The sequence below is a fragment of the Octodon degus genome, unplaced genomic scaffold (assembly GCF_000260255.1).
Source record: "Octodon degus isolate 3935 unplaced genomic scaffold, OctDeg1.0 scaffold00135, whole genome shotgun sequence".
Classification (NCBI taxonomy): domain Eukaryota; kingdom Metazoa; phylum Chordata; class Mammalia; order Rodentia; family Octodontidae; genus Octodon; species Octodon degus.
The window spans coordinates 3,582,127-3,587,169 of NW_004524711.1; positions in this window are offsets into that span (position 1 = coordinate 3,582,127).

Below are 5,043 nucleotides of genomic sequence, written 5' to 3' on the forward strand. Positions count from 1 at the left end.
ATAAAAATGGGTAATATAACAACTATTATTAATTTGCTATTCTTGTTTTGAAAATCTGTAACATATGTATTGTTGTACGTTACCCTGTTTCTGTCTTTGATTATATGATTTGCCCTTACTCTTCACAATAAAATAAAATAAAATAAAATAAAAAAAAAACCATTTGCTTCATGGCTCTGAAGGGAAAAAGAGGGAGAGGGAGAGATCAGGGTCTCACAATCCCCTCCCAGGACACACAATGACCAAAGACCTCTCCCTAGGCTCTACCACATGAGAACAGCACCAAGCTGGGGATCAAATTTTAATACATAGGTCTCTGGAAACATTTAAGATCCAAACTACAGCACCATATCACATGTTAGCACAACTTCAGATAATAAAATACAGAGTTTCTGTGGGAATTAAATGAGATAACACAGAGCACTGAACAAGAATTTAAATATCTGGATGAAAGCCTCCAGGTGCCTGATGAATCTTGTTACAGAGGAAAAAGAATCTAGTCAAAGTGCAATAATCCAAATAATGGTCTGCTCAGTTTTAAAGATTCTAAGGCCTCCTGCAGGAACTAGAATTCTTCAACCTAGTTTTCTGTGCCTTTAATGAAAGCAAATATTTTACATTTAATTCATACAGTTATTCAAAGAGATACAGTTTAGCATAGCATTTAGAGTCTAGCTTCATTGGCAGACCACTGAAGGTTAATCCCTCCCTTGCCTACCGGATCATATTGGTGAGTTACTTTCACTTCATTTTACCTTTCTCTTTCATTTTCTTTCCTTTTTTTTATTTTCCATCAAATATTGATCTGTTGAACTTTAAGTCCTTACAGAATGAGGGAAAGATAATTTTATAAAAGTAGAAATAAGCATTTACATATTTTTACAAAGAAATTTAGAAACCTAACCATGTACGGAATTCTCTTTCTTTTTCTTATTCTAAAATAGGGATAATAATAGTACCTCCTTCATAGACTTGTTAGGAGGATTCAATGAGTTTAACACGACAGTTACTTACAACAGAGGTTGCCTTATTACAAACTAACTCTCTTCTTCCAGTAAATTCAAAGTCATCCTTCAAATTAATCCAGTTCCTGGTAATTCATCTATTTATCCATTTGCTATACTGGGGGCTGAGCCCAGGGCCTTGTGCATGCTAAGCAAGCACTCTAGCCCTGAGCTATTTCCCCAGCCCTTTTTAGTTTTATTTGGAGACAAGGTCTCACTAAATTTCTCAGGTTGACCATTATTTGGATTACGGGACTTTCACTGGTTTCCCTTCTCTAACAAGGTTTACCAGACCCTTACCTCTGGCCTTTGTGTAGCTAGGATTATACTTATATCTCCAAGACTGGCCAATTTATTTTTAAACTTAGTTCTCTTAAGAACAAAGTTAGCTTTTACAGTTTTGTTCTGCTGAGCAGGCTTACAAAACCCTGTTTAAAAACTTTTTTTTTCTATATAGTACTTGTTTTTTAATGACTTCCTATTGAAAAGGAGTTATTTCATGCAGCTCTACAAATCTCCATAGGTTGTTTAACATGCCTACAAAACTGTCATTTCTAGAACTCATGTTGAAAATTACTGTGTTTGGCTCACTTTAGTCTGGTTCGCTTCGACATGCAGCAACTTCCGCATCTGTGTTTCTATCAATAATAAATATGCTGTGATGTAGATGACCTGTGTACTGCCAGAAACTCATCTGAAATATATAAGAAAAATATAATAAGAAAAACAGTATTATCTTGCTTCCCAAAGCATACTTCATAACATGTTGGCAATTTTTAGGTTACTTCAAATAAAGTGGCAATTATAGCTGCCACATTTCACATTTAATAATGAGTAATTTGCACCACAAAATAACACTAGCTCATCTGATTTCTGTTTCTCCTCTGTGAATTACTCTCTGGGATGCTTTGAACGGATGATGTAGTGAGCACCATGATGTAACTAGTTCATTTTATAAAGCCTAATCTAAAACATATATAAAGAATGCTAAGGGCTCATAAATGATGAACATGAGCATTAAAAATCAATTGCTGATAGAACTTGGGCATAAAGTTAATGAGGTGGTTTATGTTTTTTCGTAACTTCTCATCTTTTGCAAGGGATTTGCCATTAGAAATGCAGTTTAACAATCACTATGTCATCCATTTGTCTTTTCTAGTGATTTTTCTTTCTCCAACTTGCTTTTTTATAATGGACTAGGGACTAGCTATGGTCACATCAGTATGATATCATATGATATTAAAATGAAGTTAGGATTAAGAGTTGAGCAGCAAAAAAATCAAGGAAATAAGTGAATGTACCTAGAAAAAATGACCAGAAGAGAAAACAACCGAAGGCTTCCTTCTTTTATAGTTTAATCAGCAGCATTCTCATGTTGTCGTAAGCAGACAATGCAGTCCTCATTTCTGAAAGACCACAAGCAGACTGAGTACTTCTAAAAAGGAATATGGTTACAAGATAAGCATGCCTCGTGAAGGATCACAGCCAACACCAGTTTCTCCCTAGCAATTCATTAAACGAGAATTGATGAACAAGTTTGATATTCTTTGACATAAATTCCATTTTGCACAAATCTTAGCTGAAAATGATTTTGCAAATTAAAATGTCTTCTAATGTAATTACATTGTCTTCCATTATAAATCACTTCAGAAGTGAAAACTCTACTTTTAATAAGAAATGATTATGTTTTTAACAAAATTAAATGGAGACTTAAGCACCACCTGAAATGTATATGCGGTGTGGACTCCATATGAAAAAAAGGGGTACAATAACATCTCCATTAATACCTGATTTCACTATGAGTAGCTGTGTACCTGGATTGAGTACATTTATCTTTAAGATATATTTTTGTAACTTGAGAAATCTTGGCAATTTTATTTTTTTAAATAAAGTGGAAAAAAATAAAATAAAGTGGTTTCTGAAAAAATTCCCTATTTCTTCGGGGTAATCAAAGACTTTGGATACATTTGAACAATGTGACTGAACTAAACTTTACTAATGTTTAGTTGTTACACAGGGATGTATTGCGGTGAGAATGAGTTAGAGACCCCGTTTTTAATCCTGTTTTGTCACTTACTGTCTGAGCAATCATAGGTAGCTGTCACCTGTGAACCAGGACACAAAACTACCTTGAATGTTCATCATGAGGACTAAGAGAACTAATGGATTCAGGGTGTCCTCTTGGTGCTGTCTTGCTACCTAAAGTACCCAAGAATTGGCATGTGTTAAACTTCTGTTTCTGAGAACTTATTAAAGAGGACCTGCTAAGAGAAAAGAAATCAGATTAACAAAATGACACTCTTTGTATCACACACCCTGTGCTGTCCTCAAAAGTCTGAAAGTGTTAAATGTGGATGTAAATTTACTTTCTTATTCTGCTTCCTATTTATCCTGCTTCTCAGTGTTGTGGTTTTCTCTTTTCTTGGTTTCTTGTGGAGTAATTTGTTTTCTATATTTCATTATTTTTTTCTGTTAGTCTGAAAGCTATGCAATTTTCTATTCTAGAAATAATAAATTAGCTAATATTTTAAGCTTACCACAGGAAAGCATAACTAATACACTATTGTATATATTATTTCAATTCTGTATTTTAAATGCCAAAATCTTATTAAGTGTTCCATTTAGACTAATCCAGTTATTATTTTATTAATTAAGTTTATTGGTACATTTTAGATATATATAATGATCACATTCATTACAGAGAACTTATACCTGTACACAGTATAACTTGATTTTTTAAAGAAGGAAAAAATGGAAACAAAGCTTTGTAAACAAGTAGGGCTAAGGGGTTAAAGGGAAAGTAGGGAAATGGATTAACTACCTTATTTGCGACTCTCTTGGTATTTTTTCTGATTGCTCAACTTTCAACTGGTGTCTGCCCAAAGAACATGTCTATTTCTCTACTAAGGATTGCTAGCATCAAACTCCCTCAGCTTTTGACTGATCGTGATTTTTATCTTGGAAGAATATTTTTGTAGCCATAGGATTCTATGTGGTCATTATTTTTATAGTATGTCGATTATTTGATTCTACTGCATCTTGATTTTTCTGTTAAGTCAGAAAGATCAACATTTTGTCTTTAAAATGATCTTCCCTTTTTCTAAAAAAAGTAGTTGCTTCAAATTTTTCTTTGTATTTTATTCAATAGCACTGTGGTATGTTGAGATACAGATTTTTAAAAATTTATTCTGATCAGACTCATTATTTCTTTTTACATGAAGATTAAGATTATAAACTCATTGCTCAGTATAAGCATGTTCTGTGAAAAAGGGAAAAGCTCACTAGTAATAACCATACAATTCCCTACAGACACTATTCAAACAAAATTCATAAACTTACAAAATAAGAGAATATTGATTTCTTTATTTTCTACCTCTCTTGTGAATAACGAAATGTAAATACAACATTTTCTATCTTTTTTAGTTTTCCATTTCTATATGTATAAAGTAAAAAAACGAAAGGTCAGTGGTTGCCCCAGGATGCAAGGAAATCAATTAAATTATTTAAATGAACCAATTCTTTGACGATTTAAAGCCTACTGGGCCTGAGAAGGGACTTTTCAATTTGATTAACCAAAAAGCAGGCAAATGGTATTCCAGGGTTAAATAGGGCAACATGCCCATTAGATTTCAAAGTATTTCTGTTGAAGAAGCTAGGAGCCATTTGCATGGAACAGATGAAAAGGAATGAGCAAGGACTAGAGATACTTCAGCGACACTCACAGGCAAACAGGGGCTTGGGTGAAGTTTTGCAACTTGAAGCCTTTATTCTAGTCAATGGGAACTACTACTGTATTCCTAAGCAAGGTAGGAATGATTTTAGGCATCAGAGTAAATGAAAGAAAAATGTACCTTTGTGCGTCCTGACTCCGGGCACCCACCTCTGACAGGCTCACCCCCTAGCAGCACATGTAGCTATGAGCTAGTCAGTGGATCAGCTCTCTGATGAGGATAGCACTCCCATGAGCCAAACGCTTTACAAAACCCCCTCAGTGGGGCCGGGGAGATGGCTCAATAGAATAAGCGCTTCCCTGGCAAGC